The sequence below is a fragment of the Rattus norvegicus genome, chromosome 12 (genome assembly GCF_036323735.1).
Source record: "Rattus norvegicus strain BN/NHsdMcwi chromosome 12, GRCr8, whole genome shotgun sequence".
Lineage (NCBI taxonomy): Eukaryota > Metazoa > Chordata > Mammalia > Rodentia > Muridae > Rattus > Rattus norvegicus.
Genome location: NC_086030.1, coordinates 51,256,758 through 51,283,603, shown reverse-complemented (window position 1 = coordinate 51,283,603; position 26,846 = coordinate 51,256,758). Strand labels below are relative to the sequence as shown.

Below are 26,846 nucleotides of genomic sequence, written 5' to 3'. Positions count from 1 at the left end.
TGAGAGCAGTGAGAGCAGTAAGACATAATTCTGAGTTCTGAGAGAGACTCATCTTCAGTTTGTAACTGTGTAATTTAACAATTGTTCTTCTTCCCCCACATTCTGAAGACAGACACTCTGTTACATTGTGAGTCAGACCAGAAGCAGTGATAGAAGAACTGTTACTTTATGCTACAATAGCTCTGAGGACTCAGCTCAGAGTTTAGTGAACAATGGGATCTGAGCTACAGTCCTCTGTCCCTTTGTGACTTGTAGCAAGTGCATTACCTGTTCTGTATGGGGATGGCTCTCTTTGTTCAGCGAACCTTTAAGAGTTTGAAATGATACTTCAGAATTACTCTCCAGCATTCCCACAGCCTTGGACATCACTGGGCAAATGTAACACTTATGACTTCACCCTCTAAGAGTGCTGATTTTGTATATTATGAACTGAAGCACCAATCTGAGAAGTGTGGAGTTTTCTAGGTAAAACAGACTTCATCAGTGCCTATTTGGCATGGGTGAAGCTCTGCACTTGACCCCCAGCCACTCCTCAGCTGAAAGTTACTGGCCTTAATCTCCCTGAGAAACTAGAAAGACTCATTGAGAAGAGGACTAGAAGTTGTGTTTTCTACATGGCGTCGATTTAGAAAATTGTCTTTCTAGCATCTAATCTATAAATAAAAATGAAGGTGATTTCTAATAACCCTTCACAAAGTGTAACCGAAGTGGAGGAGCACTAACAATCTCAGTCAAGTTATTGAGAAGTCGCAAAAATAGTTCTGTAATTAACAGGGTGGGTCAGACCTCTGCTGGTCGTTAATGATACGTGTGACTGTAACTTCTCCATACAGCTTATGCATCATATAGGATGATGCCTGTGTAGTGCTTAGTCAGACCCTTGGTGTTAAACATGGCATTGTCACCAGAAGGGTGGTCTTCCGGCCATTCAGAGCCAATAGAAATGCTTTGTTTATGTAAGAACTAGAAAAAAATAGCAAAGAATTTGTTACCAAATCCTACATGCATCCTATGTGTGAGTAACAATGTATCCAACAGTGCCAAATGTCTAGCTAAAGACATTGCTGTCTGTACCTTGCTACAGCCATAATTTTTATTTGCTGTAAAATGCCTACAGCTCTAAAAAATGTAATCAGACAGTGAAGCAGTTAAATGGGTTATTAAGCTATGCCCATCTGAATCTTACACTGAATCAAAAGACCATCGTATCCAAATACCCAAACCTTGTGTAAACCTCTGCTGTTGTGTCTGTGTGTGTATATCATATTTCCTCATCGGGAGCCTAGGGAGTTGAGCATGCTGGGGGAGACATGTTTATAGAGTGCTATTAGGGAGATGCCAGATAGGGAATATTTGGAAATTAATATGGTTGCCCATGTGTGCCTTCCTCCTCCACCTTTGTCTAGAATTGTCTTCGTCTCTGGTCTAGGAAAGCGTTAGGCAGATATGGAGAGAACTTTGCTTCTTTGCTTAGTAATCAGGCCAGAAAATAAGAATAAATATACTTCTGCTTCTTTATATGCAGGTAAAAAATCCTTTTCTAAGAAACACTAGGAAGGGCAGTGCCCGACACCTGGTTGCCAGGTGGCAAGTGTGTCACCGTCTAGTTTGCCGTCATGGGCTGCTATTTCTACGGGCTCCTTCGAGGCCAAAACACTTCCTTGACATTAATAGTCCTTTCAAAATTTCAAGAAGTTGTATGAATTAATAATAAGTTGGAAAGAATCCCACTTTTAACTGGAGGAAATGCACAAAATGGAGCTCCATCCCGTCCTCACTCTTGTGTGAGGAGGGATTTATGGGACAGTGTAAATTCACCAAACTTGGTTGTCTGATATTGCCATCAGGTGCCGTGAGATATTGAAATTCAGAGACTCGTGTCTGAGATAAAGTATCTCTTCTCATAATTGGATGTTACTAGCACCAGGCTTCAGACTTCAATGTACCAGATGCCATGAAAGTTTATGATTGTCTTTCTGAGTGTCTTTAAGATTGTTTTGCTAGATCCCAGTGGGAAATGCATCTCCAAGCCCACAAGGCTGCCTCTCTGTTACACAGCAGGGCCAGGCTCTTCCCCATCTGTCTCAAACATAGATTTCAGCCTGAAATTGAGGAGAACGTGTGCCGTGTTAAGTCATTAACAACTGTTTCAAAACAGTCTGATTTCTAACAGTTGGTGCATGTGGAGATACCTAATTAAAATAATTCCAGTCTCGTTAATAAGATAAGTGTGTTTTCTAGTTGCTATGGGATTATCACTATCGGATACAAAGGGTCTGAGGCTTAGCTGAGCAAATGAAGCTTATATTTCAGCCCCTTTATTAACTTTATTATGATTTAAAGAGTTAAATCCTCTTTCCCCCTTACATTTTTATTTTAGTGAACAGAAATGGGGGGATGGGAAGATGTCCCCGACAGCAGTTATGAACAGCAGGCGTGGTACCTCCGGACCCGGGAGACCGAGCTCCCATAGACAGTCCCAGAGGTGGAACAAGAGGGTGCAGTGGATTGTTAGCCTTTGATAGTTACCGACACTATATTAAGAGTCCATGAGACTTTGAGTTGAAGAGCCCGGAGTGCATTGTCTGTGTCCTTGTGCTCCATGCTTTCTTAGCCATCAGCGGGCCGTGCTTTAAAGGTGCTTCTCTCTGCTGCTGTTACCACCACTGCCGCCACTGCCGCGTCACAGCAGCCCCAGGGCTGCAGTGCTGCAGCTCCGTGATGTTTGTCCACTAAATGGCAACTGTCAAATATCCGACATACTCCGTCCCACACATTTTACTCTCTTCTATGTAATCACTTCAGAATCTCAACAAAGAACCCACAGGGGCCGGGGAGATGGGCCAGCAGACAACATGCTTGCCACCAAGCTGACGGCTTGAGGTGACTCTTGAAAAGTGCCCTTGGACCTTCCTGTGTGTGCTGTAGCGCATGTGCCCCCTCCCCACTAAGAAAGAAAAGAAAGAAGGGTCCCAGAAGGTGTTTGGGGGCATGTGGGGATGCTCATTCTAAAATCTGAAGAACACGAAGTCAGGCCATTTTGAAAAAGTTGCTCATGCTGCATATGAAAATTGAGTGTTGTAACATGAAAGCTAAGTAAATCAAGCCTTCTTCTTTAGGGAACTCCGAACAAAGGCAGACTTCTTTATTAGCTGCTCAGAGCTGAGAGATAGTTACTCAAGTATGTCTTGAAAACGCACATTGCTAAATGCTAATCTGCCACACATACAGCAAGACCATACATTTCAGTAGATGCTAGAGAATAAAACCTTCGGCCACACTCCACTTGCGTCAGACATTGGTCACTCCCGGGCCGTGGGATTGGATCAGTTTCCTGCCACTACCGTTGGCCACCTTCTGTATCCTTCATGATGGTTACCAATCCCCACATTCCCGGGGTTCTTGCCCCTTAAAACTACTTAAAGTTACAACTCTCCCCGCCTTCCCCGACACCTAAGGGCAGAGTTAATGTTTGGATAACATGTCACGTGGATGGACTGGGGATGGGCAGGGGGGAGGGAAGAGTGAGGTGGGGACGAGAGAGAGAGAGAGAGAGAGAGAGAGAGAGAGAGAGAGGGAGGTGGTTGCTGTGTTGGAGGAGGGGAGGAAGGAAGCTGGAGGAAGGTGCCGCGAGGCAGTTGTGAGGGAGCAGGTACCAGGGGAGGCGACGTGCAATGCGCGTTGTGCAACGTGTGAGAGCTGAAGTCCTTATTTGCTGCCTTCGTCATTTCCTTATTGTATGTTGCATCAGGAAGAGAATGAACACATCTGATGCCCTCACTTCTTGACAAATGAGGAGGTTTCTTCGATGTTATTGAGTGTGTTTCTCCTGGATCCTGTCATTTGACAAGCAAAGGTACCTTAAGCCAAGCTGCAGTTTCAAAACGGGAGCTTGTTACCCAAGCGTGTGAGACAAACATTTCTTAAAAGAAACATCTCAATTCATTGTCCCTGTTGACTTTCCAGCTTTGCCGACATCCCTCACCGAGCAGTGAATGGCCGCAGAGCTGGTGCTTAGGAGGAAATCATAGCTGTGGCTGCTTTGGACCACACAAATCTGCTTACCGATGATGACAAGGCCACTAAAACTGCCTTCTGCCTGCCCCATGTATATGAGCAGACCAAATGGGGGCTTTTCCGGCAGTGTACCCTTTACAGCCAAGAGACAGCTATAACCCACCACCAGATGTGTTGGGAGCCAACGATCCTCAAGGCACTGTTGGCCTTCACGGACGTACCTGGCTCAGGTAGCATCTGTTTTAGGGTCTATTTAGTTTATTATTATTAATACTATTAATGTATTTGCATTTGTGTATGTGTGGCATCTGTGCGTGCACTGTGGGCATGCATGAACCTCAGGATGTGAGAAGAGGGCTTTGCATCCTCTTGAACTAGAGTTACAGGCAGTTGTGGGTTGCCTTGTGAAAGCTGGGAACTGCATCCAGGTCCTCACTGATAACAGTAAGCACCCCTAACCATTGAGCTGTCTCTGAAGGCCCTGTTTTAGGGTCTAAAACGGTGAACAACCTGAGTAAATGTCAGCAACGCTTTGAATCTAGAACTCAGTCTCACAATGAACACGGGAACAGCTGACACCAAATAAATTGAACGTTCACAGTGGAGTCCGCCTGCCTGTTCTAAAGCCGGGCCACCTTATGGGCACTGATGTCACCAGTGTTGTGGGGGGTGCGGCGTGACAGTGCTCTCCTCGTGTGTGGTCTGGGTCCAGCACCACTTGCAGAGTATGGGCTAGTGTTCTGTTCCTTCCAATGAACTTGGCAAGAGGCAGCCAGGGCTCCTGTGTCTCATTTGCTTAATGGCACCATCAGGAAGTTCAGAAGCATGCTGTCTGCAGTTTGAACATGGGCGCCCCTTAGGTTAAGTTGTCTTTTTGAAACTGTGAAGTTGTGTAGACACCATCTGTGGATCTTATTTCAGTGCTAGCTTAATAGTTAGACCCCGTCTAACTATGTGAAGCCTTGACTGTCAGAGCAAAATTGGGAGTAAAACTCCTCTAATTCTTACGCATTTTCATGGACGTTTCCGCAGAGGCATGGCCAAACCTAGCTACTGTTCAGGGTCTCGCTCAATGCTGGTCACTGCCCCAGAGCCGTGTCACCTTACAGGATGGCAACATGGAGAGGTTCAGAATAGCTGTTTTACATGGAGGAGACTGAGTCTGAGAATTGGTTAGTAACTGTCACTAAGTTGTGAACTGAGCTCCAACTTGAATCTTTTTATATCAGGTGCACTCCACAGTTCTGTACTTTTGAGCTTCAAAATGAGGAAGGATTATAGACTCGTCTAAAGGGAAGCTTTAGGAATCTCCAAAACTCATATGCATAGAATCCCGGAAAGCCGTGCTTGGGAGGTGACTCAGGGTAAGGACAGTTTCTGGGTTTCCTCCAGAGGACCTGGATCCAGGTGGTTTGCAGCTGTGATTCCAGCTCCCCAGGCACTGTTCTCACGTGGGCATAGCTGTATGCTATCACACACCTATGCATAGTTACAATAATAAAAATAAAATATTTCTAAACATCCCAGAAAGCAGAGATTCCACACATGTTATCACAGGTCACCGGCCGGCACCGTGTGACACCGGGAGGTTTTAGTAGGCCTTAATGTTGTTTGTGCCACTGCAAGATTTTTAACAAGCTGGGTTTTTCATGGACCCATGTCTCATAGCAATGCCTCGGACGTCATTTAGAGTGGACAGCAGAAGCCTTTCTCTTTTGTGTGTCTGTGTGTCTGTCACCACTTCTGGAAACTGGAATTCTGTGGAGCCTCCGAATTCCAGGCTTTCTTCGCTTGGTGTGTCGGGGTCCGCTGGGGCGCGCTGTGCACACTGCTTTCTCTGCTCCAGCAGCCGGATGGGTGTGCTCTGTGGAAGCCGCACTGGAAGGAAATGATGGCAGAGTCAGATATGAGTTGTGGACTGAGGGTAGGCAGCCTTGAGCAAAGAGCCGATGTTAGATCTCAGCTTTCATCTGAGAACAGCATAAAAGTATCTTATGTATAAAGCGTAGCAGCGGTGAATTCAGCTTATGATAGGGCTTGGCTGGCTTTGAACTCTCCCAGTAGCCGAGGAAGACCTTGAACCTGCCTCACATCCTGTGCTAGGCTTACAGGTGTGCTCTGCCATGCCTGGGTTTTAGTGGTACATTTAAAAACTCATTTCTGTTACGTGCGCGCGCGCGCGCGCGTGTGTGTCTCTGTGTGTGTGTGTGTGTGTGTGTGTGTGTGTGCGAGAGAGAGAGAGAGAGAGAGAGAGAGGGAGCGAGAGCGCGAGAGTGAGCTGAGCCATTTTACTGGCTCGTCCAGCCCAGTTTATGGCAACTGGACGCAGGCTAAACTCATCAGGGAGGAGGGAACCCCAATTATGAAAATGCCTCCATAAGCCTGGGCTGTGGGCAAGTCCAGGGGCGTTTTATCAGTTACTGATTGATGTGGGTCTGGCCAGTCCGCTGTGGTGGTGGTCCAGGCTGGTGGTCCTGGGTTCTATAAGAAAGCAGGCTGAGCAAGCCATGGGGAGCAAGCCAGTAAGCAGCATCCTCCATGGCTTCTGCACCAGCTCCTGCCTCCAGCTCCTGCCCTGCTTGAGCCCCTGCCCTCCGTGTTTTGGGTGATGAACTATTACAACATGAAACAGTGAGAAAAATAAACCCCCTTCTCCCCAAGTTGGTTTGGCTCATGGCCCATCACAGCACCAGTGGCCCTGACTAGGACACCCGTCCCAACGGGAGATGTTTAGTGAATGATTCAGATCTTCGCCTGGAAGTATTAGTTCACGTAGGGTGAAACTTGACTGGGGTAACAGAGTAAGTTCATTGTACTGTCCTCCGCATTCCCAAAGAAGGGTGGCTCAGGCTTACGATGCGAACCGGCTCACCTTAAGTCCACAGTGATCCTCCTGCTTCGGCCCATGCCTCCCAGGTGCTGGGACTAAGGGCTTGGGCCACCACAGCTGGCTTCTCTCCCTTCACGGATGCCATCGATTTGGTTGACAGGCATCTTGACTTGGGCACGTTTCTTGTCCTGGTGCCTTCCACAGCAGGGATCTCAGTTCACCCGGTGAGTGACCGAGAGAACACAAATGCCTCGCTTCACTAGGCATCTTTTAGGTGTGTCTGGGGACTATGGTTTTTATTCGTATTTTGTTCATCGGATTCGACTCATCAGTTGAGAAGCGGTAACCCAGCTGTTGTTTATCAGATGAGGAGCAAGGAGTGAAGGCCCCTCAAGTGTGATTCGCTCACGTCTCCCGTCTCCCACAGCTCGCTCTCTCGGCCGACTCCCATGTGCCTCAGCTCTTCTCTCTGCCTCCCCTTTACATTCGGCTTTTAACCAGCTGGTCTGCGCCCCACTGTTCTGTTACCTCTCTTTTCTTACACTTCCCTGTCCCCTTGACCTCTGAGTACCCCCATCTTTCTCAACTTAAACACAAGCAAGAACTAAATAATCTGAAACATAATTTAAAGCAAAAATTGTAATAGTTCAATATTTGATGAATATGTATTTATATCTTGACTCATTTTTTATGTGTATAGATTTTTTGCCTGCATGCATCTCTGTGTACCACATGTGCCCGAGGAGGCCAGAAGAGGGTGTTTGATCCACTGGAAATGCAGTTACAAATGGTTGTGAACTGCTGTGTGGTGCTGGGAATAATCGAACCCAGGTCCTCTTTAAGACCAGCTCTTTTTATTTTTTTTAAATTAATTTATTTACTTTACAACCCAACCCCAGCACCCCCTCATGCAAGTCTTTCCCCAATTCCATCTTCCCCCTCTCAAAGAAGAAGGGGAAGACGCGCACGCGTGCCCGCGTGCGCACACACACACACACACACACACACACACACACACCCACCCCACATGTCACATGTCAAGTCCCCGAGGGACTAGGCCCATTCCTCTCCCATTGAGGCTAGAAGACCAGGTTTATGTAGGGGCTTGGGATCCACAGGCTGGCAGGCAACAGGCTCAGGGGCAGCCCCTCCAGCCATGCTCTTAATCACTGATCCATTTCTTCAGCCTCTGTATTTATATCTTTTGAAAAATGTTTGAGTCCAAGAATTGAGGACTTTAGTTAACTTCAGGTTGAAAAAAATTGTTTTGGATGTGGTTGTTTAGGATATATATGGCTGAAGTAGTTACAGTAGAAATGCATTTGTAAATGGAGAATTGGCACATAGTGCCTTTGCCATATGGGCTACCCTAAATATTTTAGCTAATATTTGCATATTAAATCATAGTGTTCACTTACATCTCAATCATTCTAGATATGGCCTCAAAACCAAAGGAAGGGTGTGTGTGTTGGATCGAGGATGAACTAATTGTCAGCTTGGTTCTATTTGCAACAAGCTTTGTAACAAACCTGATGTTTGCAACAAAGTATATAACGGGGCTTAGGTCAGGGGCCAGGGCAGCCCAGGGGAAGAGAAAGGGCTGATCTGGCAGGCCGGCGACTGGAGGCCAGCAGGTCATTCCTGGATGGTGAAGAGAGCTTGAAGTGAAACGTGGCTGATTATGGGCTCTGATTGGTACACAGTTTAGACAAGGTAGCTGGGACCCATCTGTGATGTTTGAGTTTGTGTGAATTTAATGAGATGGAGACTTCCAGAAATGGAAAAGAGAAGGTCTGGGCTTTCAAAAGGAAGCCGTAGAGGGGCGTGTAGAGTTTATCGTCTCACTGAAAGTTGTACGTGGGGTAAAGGGCAGACCTTCTCTCTGGGTCAGGGTGGCGAAGTGTTGGTCGGCGTTCAGGGCAAACATTTGTCACAAGCAATAGCTGGCCAATTCTTTTTATGAAAATAGGTGAGGATAGCTCATGAGCTAGTTGTGGGGCGTTGTGGGGCGTGATAAGTAGTGGAGCTTTACAGTGAGCACCAGCTAATAACTCGGCCACTTCAATGGTGTACCGCTTTGAGAATAAAAGCTTATCTTTGAACGGCGCTTAAGATAAATTGTGTGATTATAAAAACATCGATGATAAAATTCACTTCTATTCTCAGATTATACACAGATTGTACTGGAAAGGGTTCAGAAATGAGCCGAGAGGCTGGGGAAGCCAGGCGGGGATTTAAATTTCAAACAAAGGCAGACATGGGATGGTTGGCTAGAGAATGACAGCGTCTGGTGGGGGTCAGCCGGTTGGGGATCTCACAGTGAGTGTCACTGCCAAGTCTCCCCAGCTAATAATCAAAATACTTTGATTTGTGTAACCCAGATTGTGTCTTAACAATCTCGTTACATCTGAACTGGCTGTTCCAGCCTGAGATTTCTAAGGTGTAGCTGTGGGTTAATGCCCTAGAATAATGATGGAAGACAGTCAGTCCTCGGGAGACTGCAAACGACCTCACTGGAGGCGATTCCTCAGTCAGAGCCAGCAGTGCAAAGGGGAATTGCCTGGGAACAGCCCTTTAGAAATTCTGTTAGGGTCAGTAAATCCCCGCCATTGGTGGAGCTCCAGGTGTACTTGTCTTTTATTTAGGCCGTAATGCTTGGCGACAAGAAACCCATTTCCCGGCGACTACCTTTCAGTGTGCAGTGTGTCCTTGTGAGAGGCTTAGAGACAAAGCTGCATGAACCCCAGCGGATTTTTCCCCTTCCTCCCATACCCCGCCCCATTCCTGCATTTCTATTGCTGTGCATTCTTTCCCCTTTGTCTGTATTCACTCTCTTTCTCCCTCCTTTCTCCCTCTCCATCTCCTGAGTTCAGCTGGGAGCATTCCTTCCATTCTGGCTTCCACAGCTCGCAGAGGGCCTGTGTTAGGAACTCACCTGCCGCTCTGCCTGGCAGTCCTGCAGGGCTACATTACATCCCTAACAGATTTGTATGTCACGGCGGGTGAGCTCGTGTCATCTTGAAGCAGGGCCTGCGCTGTGCTGTACGGGACTGCCAAGTCTTGTCGGCAAGACTTGTCCAGGCCTAGTCTACAAACTCTGGGGGTGCCTGGGAATCTGGGGTCATTATGAGGTTTTCTTGGGAATCCTAAGCTGACAGCACTGTGCATCAGGAAGGGGTCTCTTGTAGAGTGCATTTCATGTGTGTGCACCAAGATGCTGAGTTTGTCAGTCACAATTACCCTGACTGAGGAGGGGGATCGGAGAACTGGTTCTGTTGCTCTGCCGTTGGATCTGAGTTCCTAACTTCTTACGTTTGTGGTGTATTTTGTAGTATAAAATTTTGATGCTACAACTAATAGGGGGAAAGAATCAAAAGAGCAGTAACAAATGAGCGGCCAATCAGCAGTCCCAGTCCCTGGAGCACATGCTTCCCCTGGCCTTGTGCATGCATGACCACCTTCTGGCCTTGCCTGCTTACTTCACTCGAGCTGCAACACAAGGCAGGCGGACTGGGGTTTGCTCTATGCAGGCTCCTGCTTGAGCAGCAGAATTGGGGGTGGTGCTCCTGCCTATCATCCATAGCAGCTCTCAACACTGAATTCACTCTTCTGCCTGTCAAGCACTGAGTTCTGTCACCCTTTGCAGAATCTTATCAAGGGGCAGCGGGCTGTGAAGGATGCGTACGTAAGGTACAGAGGGCCAGCAAGATGATCTGGACCAGGGACTGAATTTCCTTCCTCCCCCTCCCCCTCTTCTCCCTCCCTTCCCCTTCTTCCCCTCCCCCTCCTTCCCCTCCCATCCCCTCCCCTTCTTCCCTTTTCCTCCTCCCTCTTTCTCCCTCCCCTCCTCCCCTCCCCCTCCCCTTCCCCCTTTTCCTTCTTTTTTCATTTCTTCTCTCTCCACCTCCCTCTCTCGTGTGTGTGTGTGTGTGTGTGTGTGTGTGTGTGTGTGTGTGTGTGTGTGTGTGTGTTTAGGCTGGAGGTTGATGTCTTATGTCTCAATCTCAATCACTCTCCACCTCCTTATTATCTTTTTTCAAGATGTGGTCTCTCTGTGTAGCTGCGGCTGGCCTAGAACCCACAGGCGTGGCTGACCTATCTTTGCCTCCCCACCGCTGGAACACAGATACACGCCACCATGCCATTTTCATGTGTAATGTAGTTCTGCTCCTCATGCCCGCACAGTGAAACCCAGGTTACCGACTGAGCCATCGCCCTCACCCTGGGTTAAAATAATATTTTTGTTGTTTTCTTTAAGTATCAGACTCACTATCTGGTATATAAAAAGCTGTCCCATAAGCACCCGTTGAATTTGGATTTTAGCTTATCTCGGTTCTTCCTGGTGAATCGGTTTGCCATGCAGTCAGTCTCTTTGCTGCATACTTTTAGCATTGCAGCTGTCATGGGCCGGGGGAAAAGGCAAATGCTTTATTCCTGGGAAACCTGTAGTGGTAGAAAGTCAGTCAGGGTTAGGAGTACCCTCTCAGACCTCATCTGCTGTCCTGGGCTAGCACTACCCCGAGGGAGGGAAGCACAGCATTTTCTCAGTCTGCTTGAGATATCCGAGGGTTTTTATTATCTTGGCGGATCTGTTGGAAGCTCCTCTACTGCTGTATAGATTTCATTTTCTTTAATTGGGATGGAGATGGAGGAAGAAAATAGCATTTACTAGGCATTCTTGCCTTTTAGAGCTGTGGGTTATTGATTCGGGGCCTGCTGTGGTGATGCTTGGAAGTGAAGTTTCCCTTGGGAGCACCTGTGTTAAAGGGCAAAGGGAAAATGATTAGAATTTAAATCTCTAGACTCCACTGAACTCGTGGCTTCATTAAAACGAGGAGGGGAGGAGGAAATGATCTGGGCTGCCGTGGGCTTTGTTTAACACTTGCATCCAGAAACTGATAACTCAGAATAAAGCCCCCGCAAGTGCAACTGCAGGCCGTGTGAGCAGCCGCCTGCCAGGTGTCGGTCTCAGGCCAGTGTGCTGGGGACAGGCTCCGGTTTCCTGAGAGAGGCTTGAACCTTTGGCTTTCCTTAAGCTAGTTTAATCTCTCCTGCCTGTCTGTGAACATGCAGTCACGAAGCTGTGCGCACACACACACACACACACACACACACACACACACGCACATGCACACGCACATGCGCACACGCACAATGGACACACTGTATTTTGAAGTGTCACATGCACACACATGTGCACACATACACACAAAAACATACACATACTACTTTGATGTGTTTCAAACACACGAACACACACATATTTGTACTTTGTTGGGCCACACACATATGCACACACACATGTACACACATGCACACATACATATTTTGCTTTGTGCATACACACACTGTACTTTGATGTGTCACACACACGAGCATGCACACACATGCACACACACATACACTGTACTTTGATGTGACATACACACACACACACACACACACACATACACTGTACTTTGATATGTCACTATTTAGAAACTGGAGGAAGAAGGATCACCAGTTGGAACCAGCCTGGACTTGACAGGGAATGCTGTCTCCATTTCTTTTTTTTTTTTAAACATTTATTTATTAATTATAAGTACACTGTAGCTGTCTTCAGGCACACAGAAAGAGGGCATCAGATGTCGTTACAGATGGTTGTGAGCCATCATGTGGTTGCTGGGAATTGAACTCAGGACCTCTGGAAGAGCAGTCAGTGCTCTTAACCTCTGAGCCATCTCTCCAGCCCCGCTGTCTCCATTTCTAAAGAATTTCCCCAAGTTGGGTTTTCCTTTCAGACTATGTATCTGATAGGTAACATTGCTACTTTAAGTACTGTGTTATCTTTTCTGTCTATTAGCAGATGTAGGGTAATGTGACTGTGCAGTATGGAAAATACACTGGACCAGAAATAGATTTTGCCACTGAACAGATAACCCTAGAAAAATCACCCAACCTCCTTATCAAAATTCTTAGGTGTTTATAAAGGAGGGCTAGGAAGTCACACCTAGTCTGAGAAAATTCTATCTCCATATCAAATAAAATGTAGCCCATTTATCTTCCAACATCTAGCTACACCAAACCAACCAACCAACCAACGAGAAAAACAACCCCCGCCCCCCCAAAAAAGTCCCTATGTCCTTTCACATGTACAGCTGCCCTGTGCAGAAGTTGCTGACCGGACATCAGGGCTCTGAGGAGTGTGTCCTTTCTCCTGTAGAGTTGTTCACGTGTGCAGAAGCTGTGGCCAGCTGGTGCTCTGAGGACTGAGTCAGGGATGCAATCCTTGAGCTGCAGTTTGTCCAGCTGCATTTGTTGGTTTCCTCACTGGGTGACTAGGCACCAAGCAGCAAGGGCTCACTACAGCACTGGCTAACGGGCAGAGCTCATCGGCTTTCTTAGGGAGTCACCTTCTTCCTGAGTCTCCTAAAATATCTAATGTGGCAGATAGTTCCTGTACACATTTCAACACACAGAAAAGGTTACTTAAACTTTCTGGAAAGATAGACAGACTTACAAATGTGAAAGGATCTAGGAAGAAAACAGAGCCTGCTAGTCGGCACGTAGATTTCTGAAGTCTGGGAAAACTCCTTTGGATGATACTTAAGTTCACTCCAAATTCTATTTGAATGGATATTTTAAGTAAAGGGGCTCAGGAGCCAGTGAACCTGCTGTTCCTGACTGTGATCTTAGCCCAGCCACTACCATTTGTGTGCAAGTGACATAGCTTCTACCCTGCAAGTGATGTAACCGGGTGGGCATGAGCACTGAAGCACCCTTCTCTCCGGTTGATCCTGTATAACTCTGGGATTGGGCCTGAGAAGCCTTGACTGAGGTCCTCCCTCCCTCCAGATTCTTGTGGTTTCCAGATGGAGTCTGTCAATGCTTTTCCTGGGCTGGCTCACCTGAGGACCAATCTGCCTCAGATCACAGCAGTGCAGCAATTAGGCCTTGACTCTGTGTGCCTTTCTAAATGTCATTGCTTTTATCTGAGTGGATTTTGTAATGAGATAACTTGGTGGCTGAGCAGGGTATCTCAGGGGTGGAATAGCACTAAAGACATGTGGGGTTGTGGGTATAGGCTTATGTAACACACAGTAGCAATGAGTAGTGGGGCTGCGGCTGTTCAGAAAGCAAACATGCTTTCTAGTGCACCTCCTGCCCTCTGGAAAAGGGAAGGGAGGCAGAAAGGAAAGACAGGAAACAGTGGCCGACTGAACTATCGTCTTTAAAGAAAGTAGTGTGTCTTGATGGTCCTTTATTGAGTTCATGCACACACACACAGAGACACGTGCCCATTGCTGGGCAAATGTGTGTCATTGGGGCCAGGCCGAACACACAGCTTAATTCATTCCAAGTCCAAATTTTAAAGCTGAAACTCAAGCTCCTGCTTGGAGGCTTGGACTAAGGGTAAAGTGTGGAGTTTTAGTTGAAAGAGTATTGGCTGTTCATCTCGCCTACAGTAAGTAGATCATTCAGGTCCAAGTGGGAATTGGAGCACTAGTTCCCGTAGGTTTTTTGACTTTCTGAGGAGAAGACAAAACATTGAGCAGGTGGGGACAGCGTAATAGTGTATGTGCCGAGATTCAGGCAATGTCAAATGCTGTGTGCTCTGCACACTACTGCTTTCCACAGAACAAAGCAGGAGACCCTTGGCTCTGGGGGGCTGGGCAGCAGCCCCTGTGGATATGAGAGTGGGTACAGAAGGGTCCTTATTTGTCTTGCCTTTCAATTGGTTTTGTTCCATAGTTTAACATCACCCGAGAGGTCACATCGCTTACTGGGGCTTTGAAAGTCAGCCTGACATTGATGCAGATAAGATCACCGTGCACAGTCAGTGTGGATCTGCTGTAAGCCGAGCCTGTGGGACACAAGCAGGATTTAGTGTAGCAAACGCAACATGATCAGAGAAAGACCCCTTGGTGGGGGCTGAGGCTTTCTGGGGATTCCAGATTTGGACATGAATATCAATTTTAAATTTAAAATCTCGAGAATAATAAATAATAATATTTTCAGTTGTTTCTAATTTTAATGCATACATTATTAATACAGTCAATAGTAGACTTTTGACTCTGGATAAAAACTGGGTATTTTCTTTTAACACTACACACACACAGGTATATATGTATATGTGTGTATGTATATATATTTTCCTATAACATCACACACACTGGTATGTGTATATGTGTGTATGTATATATATTTTCTTATAACATCACATACACACAGGTATATGTGTATATGTGTGTGTGCATATATATGTGTGTGTGTGTAGGATATATATATATACATATATATATGTGTGTGTGTGTGTATATATATATATATATATATATATATATACACACACACACTACAAAACTGTCCACCGAGAAGTGACAACTTATAGGAAATAACAGGGCTGACTACAGAACTTTAAAACTCTATGCTGCCAGGCTGGAGAGATGGCTCAGCGGTTAAGAGCACTGACTGCTCTTCCAGAGGTCCTGAGTTCAGTTCCCAGCAACCACATGGTGGCTCACAACCATCTGTCATGGGATCTGATGCCCTCTTCTGGTATGCAGATATATATGCAGAACACTGTGTATATAATAAATAAATAGATTTATAAAAAAGGGGGGGGTTAGGGATTTAGCTCAGCAGAAGGCCTTGGGTTCTGTCCCCAGCCCCCCCCCCAAATCTTTGCTGCCTTGAGCCCCAGAAGCATGTGCACCTGTGAGCCTGAATCCTCCCACCCACAAAACCCAACAACAATAAAAACAATAGAACAGACAGCTCAGACGTATAGCTGAGCATGGGTGTGAGCAGCAAGGAGGATATTCACAATGTACGTGGCAAACTCGTAGGGTGAAAGGACTGACTTGCAGAATATGAGGAGGGACCTCGCATGGGAAGTGAGGCACCGGAAGTGCAGCCATGAGCCAGCAGGGTCACTTACTAAGCAGCCACAACAGGAGGAAGACTGGCTTGAGGTGCGAATCATTCTTAACCTTGTGTGCAGATGATCACTTCAGATTTCCCTTAAGTAATGTAAGAGCCTTCTCCATGTAGCCTCCTGCTGTAGCTGCTTTACTCTTCCTGCAGTGTTCTGCTTCCCACTTTTTCCCTAGGGAATGAAAAGGAAAATCCAACACAAACTAGTAACTTTTATGTTCTGTCTGTCTCAGCTAAGTGTTCAGTGGAAGTGTGTATTTTAGTAGAATGTTAAAGACTCGAATGTTTAGTGGACGCAACCGGAAATAAATGGTGAAAAGTTAGGAAGTGGCTCGTGTGTGCTTCCCCTAGACTATGAGTCACACTCCGCTCCTCATCGGCCTGCTTCATAAGCCAGGTATTGTTCAGCACGCACTCTGTGGTCCCTGCCCACGAGGCAAGGACTGGAAAAGAGACACAAAGTTAACATTTGAAAGTATAGCAGAAACAGAGGCAGATGCCGGCCAACCGCCGTAGTTGGGTGAGTCTTCCTGTAGAAAATGGGGTCCCAGCTGGGCTTTGAAAGACTGGGAGAGCTTGGCAGACGTGCTGGAAGGGAAGTATTTTTGGCAGAGCTGGAGCACAGAACAGAAATAGTGAAATGTAGAATGTGATCAGAAACAGGGAGTAGAACTGTGTGTAGAATTCAGATTGCATAGAAGCAAGGAGATGGGGCTGATTAGTGAAAGATACAGCCAAAGAACGGGTGGATACAAACAGCAGTGAGACAGGTGGATACAAACCGTAGAACTCTTTGAAACCAAACTAAAGGTCCAGTGAGACAGGTCCTTTGGTAAAGGTGCTCACCGCCAAGGTGGCATCCCAAGTTTGATGGTCAAGGATTCACACAGTGGAAGAAGAGAACGGGCTCCCCAAAGTTGCCCTCTAACCTCCACATGCATGTGGACTTACACACACCCGCGTGTATGTACATCTGCACACACAAACACCAATTAATACAAGTAAAAATAAAAAAAAAATAGGACTAAAGGACTTGATTTGCTCTCCATAAATTCTATGCCAGTTAGAGTTGTGAAGAAGGGGTGACCCAATCAGAGTTTCTAAAGTTGCAAAAACCTCACCACGGGTGACTATATAGCTACTCAGATAGACATACGGCTGGTGTGTATTTGTTCTCCACACTAATCCCAAAAGTATTGTGTGGTTAGCATGTGAAATCTGTCTGTACCTTTTATTCAATCTTGCTCTGAACCTCAAACTCTTAAAAATTGCATCTACTTGAGTTGGTCATAGTGATCTACCTTTTGAGGCTGAGGCAGAAGGATGACCTGTCTAAGGCCAACCTGGGCTACATAGTGAAGTCCTGTCTCAACAGATCCAAACGAAACTAAAGAAAAAACCAGATTATCAAGGCCAGAAGACAAGCCAGCAGGAGAGATGGGGCTTTCCTGTAATCCCCACACTTGTTAGGTAGAGGATGAGGGTGAGAAGCATCATCCCTGGACACACGGTCAGTTCCTGGACATCCCAGGCAACATGAGGTCATGTCTGAGAACAAAGCCAGAAGCACCTACCTGCTACTGTCTCCACTTACACGGGAGCAAGCCTTCTGCATCTTCTCAGCTCCATGGGATACAGGAGGGCTTTGGGGAGGCCGAGAGAGACAGTGGACAGCAAAGGCTTGTGACGGGAATGGGAAAAGCAGAGCTAAGTGAAGTTTTAGAAGGGTTAGACAGGGTCTTAACAGAAAGAGTGGGACTCAGATACTTGGCCCAAGTCTCCAGTGGGTTGGAGAAAGGGAGAGAGTGTAGACAGAAGTTTTGTGGGGAAGGTAGCTGGAATTAATGGCTTATTTTTTTTGATGAGTATTAAGCATCTCAGTGGTTTAATAAGCATGTATACAGAATTCAACGGTGTAATGCACTTCAGATTAGGTTGTGGGCAGTTATCTGAAAGGACAGGTGGAGCTGGGAGGGCGATGTGGACAGAGGCAATAGGTAAAGGATTTGCTCATCCTCCTTGATACTGTTCTCATCAAAGAAGAAGCGTGATGTCTGGTCACCAGAGCATCCATCCTCCATCATCAAACGACGCATGAAGACCAACCAGAGGAAGCCAGTGGCCGAGCCCGTGAAAGCATGCAGGAGTGCACACTCCTCGCTCGAGACCCAGCAGAGCTGAGTCCACTCAATCAGTAAGACAGAACGAAGCTGGTGTCACAGCACCGTCTGCAGCCATGCTCAGACCTGCTTTCCTGAAGGTGGTTGGTGGGATCGGGGGACAGAGACTGAAGAGGTGGCCCACGTATCAGAGCGTGTGCTCTCTTTTCAGAGGACCCTCATGCGGATCCCAGCGCCCATGTGTGAACTGAAGCTCCAGGGGACCTCACACCTCTGGCCTCCAGAGACGTCTGTACTGCAATCAGATCTACTCTGCTGTTTCTGTTCCGAAGATGACTGTGGCACATTTGTGAGAAGCAGCTCTAAGGCTGAGGAAGGATGATGACTCTCGCCAAGTCTGTTAGGGAGCAATGAGACACTCATCAGCTGTCATTTTTACACTGCTGCATGTTCCTGTGTTGCTGTTTGCAACCTCAGTGAAAGTGCATGGAGCTGACTTTGAACCTTGGTTATCTGGATGGTGGTTCCATGGCCCTCGGTGATGGCTAGGGTCGTGCCAGCTGTCCTGCATCCTCCAGACTCCCTTGCCGATCCACTATCGAGGTTCATGCTGTTCGTTATAATGGAGTAATTAAGTCCTGCCATTGGGCCTGGGCTGTGTCTACAGTGTCTGCCTTTTAGCTGTAAGTCTGGATGCTGTCTGTCCACTGCCATCTCTTTTGTTCTTTAGCCAAATCTCCAAGAACAGGCACTTTCTCTCCTGTGCCTCCTATAAGGACATTGCTAATGTGTCTGAGAGTAAGTTGAGGAATACTTTGATTAGTTTTTAATCTAATCTCTCAGGACATCAGAGAAATATATGTTTGGAAATATAAACAAGACAAGTTTTATGGAAAATAGCCTATAAATCTTGCCATTTTCTTTGGCAGAACAGTATTAACATCTGGTTAGCAAACTGTGGTACCCTTAAGAGAATTGGAGTTGGTCCAATTTCTAATAAAATACTGGATTAAGTGACTTCACTTGAGTTTTTATTATTTTCAAGTACATTTTTAAGTCTCTCTTCTCCCTGTAATTTTCAGTTTGTGTTTCCTCACAAGCCGTGATTTTAGTTGGTAAGATGAATCATGTAGGTTACCACAGAAATAACCTCAGAAATGCCAGGTTCCTGACAGGCTGCAGACAGGGAGGCTCCGTCTCCTAAGAGGCAGCTGTTTTCTGGAGTCTCCTCTGGTTGAGAGGGAGGGGCCTGGTATCCTTGGGCGCTGGTACGGTACCAGTGACTTCACGTGCGTGACGCACCTTTGCCCCACAGGCAGCTCTGATAGGCCCATGAAGTGGGACGCATAGCAGATGTCATGCTCTATGTTGGAGTGTCAGGACCAGAAGACACAGAAGATTTGTGAGTTACCTCATCCCCAGGCAGTAGTGGAGCTAGGAACACAACCTCAACTATTTACTCTTCTTAAAACCTACAGTTAATTATTTACTTCATGCTTTCACACAATCTGTTTTGATCATATTCAATCCGAGCTCCTCCAGATCTCCTCCCACCAACCTGACCTGCCAACTTCCTATCCTCCTTTAAAAAATATATTTATTTTATGTGACATATGTGAGTGTTTTTCTGACATGTATGTCTACACACCCATGTGCGTGCCTGGTGTCTGCAGAGGCCAGAAGAGGCTGTTAGCTGATGGAGAACTGGAGTCACAGATGGTTGTGAACCAAAGTGCGATGCTGGGGACTGAACCCGGGTCTCCTGCAAGAGCAGCTGGTGGTCTTAACCACTGAGCATCTCTCTGGCCCAATCCATTTCTTTTTATTTATCACTCATCAAGTCTAATCTGTGCTGACCAGGTACTCATAAGTATGTGGCCATCACTGGAGTCGGTCACAACTGACTCTGCTTCCCCCAGAAGCTGCTGCAGTTCTACCATGAGCCCTTCCCCATCCCACACTAGAATGCCGACTGGCTCGGTCATGTGCAGGTCTTATGCAGGCAACCACAGTGCCATGAGTTCATGTAGGAGGCCATCCTATATATTCCCAGAAGACGCTGTCATCTCTCTTCCTCCCTGACCTCGGGCTCTTACAGTCTTTCTTTCCTCCCTGTCTCTCTCACAGTGATCCCTGGGCTTGGGAGGGAGCATAGCAAAGACACCCCATTTATGGCTGAGCTCTCCTCAGACACTGATTCTCTGCACTTTGATCAGTGGTGAGTGTATTTGCTAACCACCATCCATAGCACTAAGAAATTTCTCCAATGAGGTCTGAGAGCTGTACTTGTCTGTGCAGAGACACACACAGTGCAGTTTAGAGGGCAAATTGATACCACATTCATTTAGCAGAATAACAGTAGTAAATTCTCCTCTGGGGCCTGTGTCGTCCTTAGCCATATGTTCTTGGCTGGATTTATACCAGACACGTGTTTCCTGTTGAGTAGGCCTTAAGCCCAATTGGGAAGCAGTTGGTTGCCCCATTGCATGCATGCCACGATTGCACTCTTAGGCCAACCTTGCCACACCCGCCACAAGCTACTAATGTCTCATGTATTCCCCTGGGTCTCCTTACACTGGTTTTGAGAATATGATGGTATCCCCACGAGAAACTTGACCAGCTTGTTTTCAAGTTCAGTCTTCTTATCCCCCATCCCCTCCCCCATAGTTGTTAAGTCCAGTACTAGAACATACCCAAGACCGAGGCAAACACTGTCTCATCCTGTCTGGGTTTGCAGTTGGGTAAGCCAACCAAGAAGGAGAGGTACTTCCCAGGTGAGGGTCTGGAACCTAACCCTTCTCACCAGTCAACCGGAAGAGCCAGGACTTGCATGTCAGCTGTGAAGATGGCACGATGGTGCATTCTTATGTTGGGGAAGAGCTTGAACAGGACTGTAGGGTAGCACTCGTGGGCTGAGTATTTCCAGAAGCACCTGCACAGGGTTGTGCATGCTACTTGTTCCATAAAACGACGGTCTCCATTGTCGTGTGCGAAGTTGAGAACCCAATGCTGTTGTCCTGTGGGCAGGGGTGGTGGAGGGAACCAGGGAACGAGCCTGCCTTGCAGATAGGGTTTTGTACCAGCATGCAGAGTCACACAAGCCTCATAGTGAAGGTCTCCTGTGCTGAGTTCTTTCATGACATGTGTTGTGGGTGCGCACGCACACACACATACACACACACACACACACACACACACACACACACACACACACGCGCGCGCGCACGCACAGACACACACTAAATGAACAGTAAAGGTGAATGCCAAGGAACAACACCCTAGGTCATCCTGTTACCTCCAAATGTTCCCAAGCCTGGCCCTGTCTGTGCCCGTTCACACACACTTAGATCACATTATATACACACTTATACCAGCTGATCATGATGTGTGACTTCGGGTAGTAGTATCTGTTAACTGATTTTCTCATATATACTTTCCTGTTCTTTTCTCCATAAGACTCAACTGCAGGTCTTCAGGTCTGCTGGAGGTTACTGTCACTCTGATTGGTCTGCTGCAGGTTACTGTCACTCTGATTGGTCTGCTGGAGGTTACTCTCACTCTGATTGGTCTGCTGGAGGTTACTCTCACTCTGATTGGTCTGCTGGAGGTTACTCTCTGATTGGTCTGCTGGAGGTTACTCTCACTCTGATTGGCTGCTAGAGGTTACTCTCACTCTGATTGGTCTGCTGGAGGTTACTCTCACTCTGATTGGGCTGCTGGAGGTTACTCTCACTCTGATTGGTCTGCTGGAGGTTACTCTCACTCTGATTGGTCTGCTGGAGGTTACTCTCACTCTGATTGGGCTGCTAGAGGTTACTCTCACTCTGATTGGTCTGCTGGAGGTTACTCTCACTCTGATTGGGCTGCTGGAGGTTACTCTCACTCTGATTGGGCTGCTGGAGGTTACTCTCACTCTGATTGGGCTGCTGGAGGTTACTCTCACTCTGATTGGACTGCTGGAGGTTACTCTCACTCTGATTGGTCTGCTGGAGGTTATTCTCTGATTGGACTGCTGGAGGTTATTGTCACTCTGGGCTGCTAGAGGTTATTCTCACTCTGATTGGTCTGCTGGAGTTTACTGTCACTCTGATTGGGCTGTTGGAGGTTACTCTCACTCTGATTGGGCTGCTGGAGGTTACTCTCACTCTGGTCCGTTGGATGTTACTCCTTGTTCTGATTCAGATCTGCTGGAGGTTACTCCCACCCTGATTTTCTGTTGGAAGTGTTTTTCACTTTCAATTGCTTCTGTCAGTGTGCCTCCAGATTTACCAACCTTCAGTTTGGAATTTGCTAGTTATGCAGGCATCTGTTCCCCTCCTGTGGGACATTACGGTCTTTATCTCCAGACCTCTGATTTGTGTCTGTGAAATCTTCAATCTCCTTGTCCTCTCAAGCCTCCCTCTGCTCGGGGGCCTGATGATAACTTCTTTTTATATGTTATCTTTGTGCTGCCCTATGCTGCTCTGTCTGCTTCCCCTTGGTTCACATGCCCTGTGTTATTCGCTCGCTGCTAGGCCCGATGATGTTTGTCTTTCTCATGCGCTCTGTGTTCTTGTATTTAGGAAACACCTTTAGACTTTGTTGCTGTTGCGTTTCATGGAGATGGTTCGCTTTATCTGAACCTTGCTTTCAAACGTCTGTCCGAGTGAGACGAGGGCATTCCTGGGTGCAGGTTGACCTTGCTCACTACTGAGGCATAGACTGCTTGGCCAGCTGGTCCCTGCTGCGATTCTCCTTGGTGGTTTGTGAGCTGCCTCACGTCCTCTTAACCGGTGTTAGCTTGAGAGTGTTGCTTGCTCTGGGACGCTTTTTTTTCTCCATCTTTATTAAATTGGGTATTTTTTATTTACATTTCAATTGTTATTACCTTTCCTGGTTTCCAGGCAAACATTCCCCTAGCCCTTCCCCTTCCCCTTCTATTTGGGTGTTTACCTCCCCATCCTCCCAAATTACCTCCCTCCCCCCAATAATCCCTTTCACTGGGATTCAGTCTTGGCAGGACCAAGGGCTTCCCCTTCCACTGGTGCCCTTACTAGGCTATTCATTGCTACCTATGACGTTGGAGGCCAGGGTCAGTCCATGTATAGTCTTTGGGTAGTGGCTTAGTCCCTGGAAGCTCTGGGTGGTTGGCATTGTTGTTCATATGGGGTCTTGAGCCCATTAAAGCTCTTTCAGTCCTTTCTGGGACTCTTTTTCCCCTCACAGGGACATTTTTGTAGGTGGTTGTGCTACTCTTTGTCTGCTGAAGGTGCCTGGTGACAGTGGCAGTCTGTTCTCCATCTTCCTCTCCAGGCTTCCACAGTGGAGGTTAGACTCTGCCCCGCCTTGTCAGTCCACCTCAGGAAACTTTCAGGTTCCCATCTTAGAGCTGGGCAGGTGTGGGCTTCGCTTTTATACTCTGTCCATCACAGGGGCTGTGACCCCATTACCTAGTGTCAGAAAATGCTCACTCACAGATTTTGTTTTCCAGGACATTTTGTTGTTTTAAGTCATTAGGTAGGTAAGTCTTTTTTTTTTCCTTACTCTATTTTGGCCAAAGTGGATTTTTAAAAAGTAATTCAGGGGGTTGGGGATTTAGCTCAGTGGTAGAGCGCCTGCCTAGGAAGTGCAAGGCCCTGGGTTCGGTCTTCAGCTCCAAAAAAAAGAACCAAAAAAAAAAAAAAAAAGTAATTCAGTCTTCCCGAATTCTGACTTACTTGCGTGCAAACGAAGACAGGACAATGGGGTTTGTGAAGGTAGAGTGAGATGACATCAGCTCCACTCTTACATGGAACTCGAGGTGCTCCTGAGTTCTTGTGGTCACATGACAGGGGGTGTGAAGGGAGCCATTGCCTTTGTTCTGATTCCATTTCCCCATGGTACAAAAGCAAGAGCTATTTCTAGGGGTGATTCCCCTACCCCCTTCCCATGTTTGCTTATTTTTAGCAGGGTTACAGCATCATTCCAAGTATTCTAAACATCTAAATAATGTAGACAATAAGATTGTTCTAAATCCAGACTCTGGCACTCAGCCCTGGAGTGAACCTGTCTCCATCTGCCCAGTTGTCACAGTGTGGAAAGGCAGCCCCACAAGGCAGGCCTTTGGGAGGCTTTAGCCGATGGACACAGTACCTGTCACAAGAGGGACTTTCATGAATAGTAGCAAAGTTTACCCCAAAGTTCCACAACTTAAATAACTACCTCTAACTCCTGACCTCCCAGGCAACACTTGTATGTTTGTGACCTTGCCTTCCCCTAACCCCCTTTCTGAGACTTATATGGACCACACTTGTTGTACAGACCAGGCTGGCCTTGAACTCAACAGAAATCCTGCTGCCTCTGTTACATGAATGCTGCAATTAAAGGTGGGCACCACTATGCCCAGGCACCGCCACCGCCTTCCTCCTCTTCTTCCTCCTCTCCTCCTCTTCCTACTCCTCTTCCTCTTTCTCTTCTTCTAGACTTATATATTCGTTTTATGTCTATGAATGTTTTTCATGTATGTATGTGTGCGTGCTATGTGCATGCATGCCCCCCTGTAAGAAGGGGCATCTGATCTCTTGGGATTGGAGGTATAGATGCTTGGAAACTGACATGTGGGTGCTGGGAATTTACCTCGGGCATTCTTAGCTGCTGAACCATCTTACCAGCCTGTGGCTGAGTCTTTTAATGTATACTTTAATATTCGATGTGTGTGTGTGTGTGTGTGTGTGTGTGTGTGTGTATCCTCCTGTACTATTACCAGATTCTATTTGAGGCCCAAGTCTCTATCTCTGTTTCATTATGAGAAAACCAAAACTCAGGGACAGTAAGCAATGACCTTAGGACTAGGGCGCCAATAAAGAACCAGCCACAGAGAGCAGTGTAAGAGTGCTTGGGTGTGTTGGTGGCCTCAGAGCCTCTCTGGAAGCTGAGCCGAGCCCAGGAGCCAGACACTAGTCTGGAAACAGAGCGTGACCTTCCTTTCTCCTAACTAAAACTGTCCTTGGCACTGTCCACGTTGCTTCCTCATGAGATACTTCACTGCAGGTGGCTCAGTTACAGTGGACTCCAGCTCCTCTCAGGGCCGGGATGTGTGCCGCCTTACTGGTTTTACTTCATATGTTGGCCAACATTCAGGGTTTGCACATTATGTAAGAAACACAGTATCCAGGAAAAGAGAAACATGACTTTCATTCAATAGATTACTTCTTCAGGTTGATTGTGACTATTAGATAACAAGCCCAGACTTGCTAAAGACAACCTTGTAACAGTAAGTCTTTCTGTACAGTTTAAGCATGGAACTGTATCCTTCGATTTTAATTTGCAGAGCAGATATCTCCTTGGTGGCTACTACTGGTATTATTTTCCTTTCAGGCTAAAGCTTTTCCAGAATTACATCAAATGGACCTGCTGTTTGCCAATTTCATGGAAGCTGTAATAATTCCTTTAGTAGATTCTATTTATAGATCAAATGTCTGACTAAATATAATTACTTACAGCTAAATCCGATCAAAGCAATAAGCTCAGAATAATTTATATGGAATTTAAAACAAAGGAGGGAGGCAGGGCTTACAGGGAAGGGCGTTCTCACTTGTTTCTCTAGGAAAAACATGGCTGTTTTTTCAAGCCATTGTCTATATTTGTTTTTAAAAAAACATAACAAAGCAAAACAAAACAAGGACCCAGCCTCTGTCTCATCAGTGTCCTTGTAGGACGCAGTCTTCTCGTCAGATCTAAGCTGGTAATTATCAGGACTAATATGTGGTAACTGACTGATAAATCATATTTCCTTTGGTTTTCCTGGCATCAGAGTAGTTGTATTCTTTCAAGGGTCCTATCTTGTCGTCTTTCCTTTGTTTGTTAGGATCCAGGGGGAGGAGAAGCAGACCTTCCCGGTCAGTGCAGGTTTTTTTCAGGTCCCTGGGAGACCCTAGGATAGCTAATTGCTAGAATTATTTATTTTCTCAGCTGTAGTTGGTGGCTTCACAACTACCTATCAACCAGGCTTCCATCCCGCTAGTGACAGGTCTGCACCCTTGCTGTCACCAGAATGCCTCCAGTTAGGCGGGCTTTTGTTGCTCCTCAAGTTTGAGAGGGACCGAGGTTCCCTGGCTGTGATTTCAGGCTGTGCCATGTCTGGAGCCAGGCAGAGGTGCCTCCTGCTTCCCAGGGTGGGTGTGGATGGCTGCTCTGTCTCCTGGCCCTCTACATTCTGGACCTCTCCATTCTGCTTTTGTTGTTCATGAATCTGTCGTCCCTTTCTCTCTCTCTCTCTCTCTCTCTCTCTCTCACTCTCTCTCTCTCTCTCTCTCTCTCTCTCTCTCTCTCTCTCTCTCTCCTGATCTGTTTAGTTGGCTTTCTCTCTCTATAGTATCTGAGATCTATAAAGAAAGAGGTCTCTCTGTTGACAGTTGTAAGAGCTCCAGGATGTGACTTGGGCATCCTTCCATGTTTGTTGAGGGTTTGTGCTGTGCAAGGCATGTGGGAAAGGAGAAGGAAGTAACGTCCTTGTTGCACACGTTGTACTTGAGAGAAAATAAAAACCTAGTGGTAAGAGCCGTTCTGAGAGGGAGGCGAAAACCAAAGGCCCGTGCCCTTCCGTCTCTCACACACTAACTATCCACGTTCAGTGTGTATGGTGTGGACGGGTTGTTGCTCTGAACATTTGCTTACTCATGTCGGACCAAAGCATAAGAGAGAGAGAGAGAGAGAGAGAGAGAGAGAGAGAGCACGAGCACACGAACAAATACCAGAGACTTGACTGTTAACCGTGTCAGTGATGCAGTCCCATCCAAGTCTGTAGGTGTGGTTCTCCCTGCTCTCTGAGGGACAACACTGAGGAGTTGGGCCTTGTCTGCATTTTCATTCATCTTCCTGGAGATGATGGTGGTTTCCTCAAGCACAGGATCCTCCAGGCTGGCTTGACCATTACAGGATGCTTGTGTGATAATTCAGAATCCATTAGTCTTAAAGTCACCCTCCTGATTTAATTATGGCCCTTA

At 46.8% G+C, this 26,846-nt stretch overlaps 1 protein-coding gene and 1 long non-coding RNA gene across 10 annotated transcripts in view; one reads left to right on the top strand and one right to left on the bottom strand.

The window, feature by feature from the left end:
• Positions 1–26,846, top strand: part of Ttc28 (tetratricopeptide repeat domain 28) — a 440,646-nt gene that overhangs the window by 159,858 nt on the left and 253,942 nt on the right. The window lies entirely within an intron of this gene.
• On the bottom strand, positions 14,057–23,850 carry LOC120096015 (uncharacterized). 5 transcript variants are annotated; one of them, XR_010056613.1, is made up of 3 exons: positions 21,317–23,850; positions 15,768–15,935; positions 14,057–14,690 (listed from the first exon to the last, which is right to left on the bottom strand). It is a non-coding gene; the product is annotated as an uncharacterized LOC120096015 (long non-coding RNA). The 5 variants fall into 5 exon arrangements; XR_005492092.2 differs by having other exon boundaries at positions 21,179–23,849; XR_005492094.2 differs by lacking the exon at positions 21,317–23,850 and adding an exon at positions 17,338–21,169.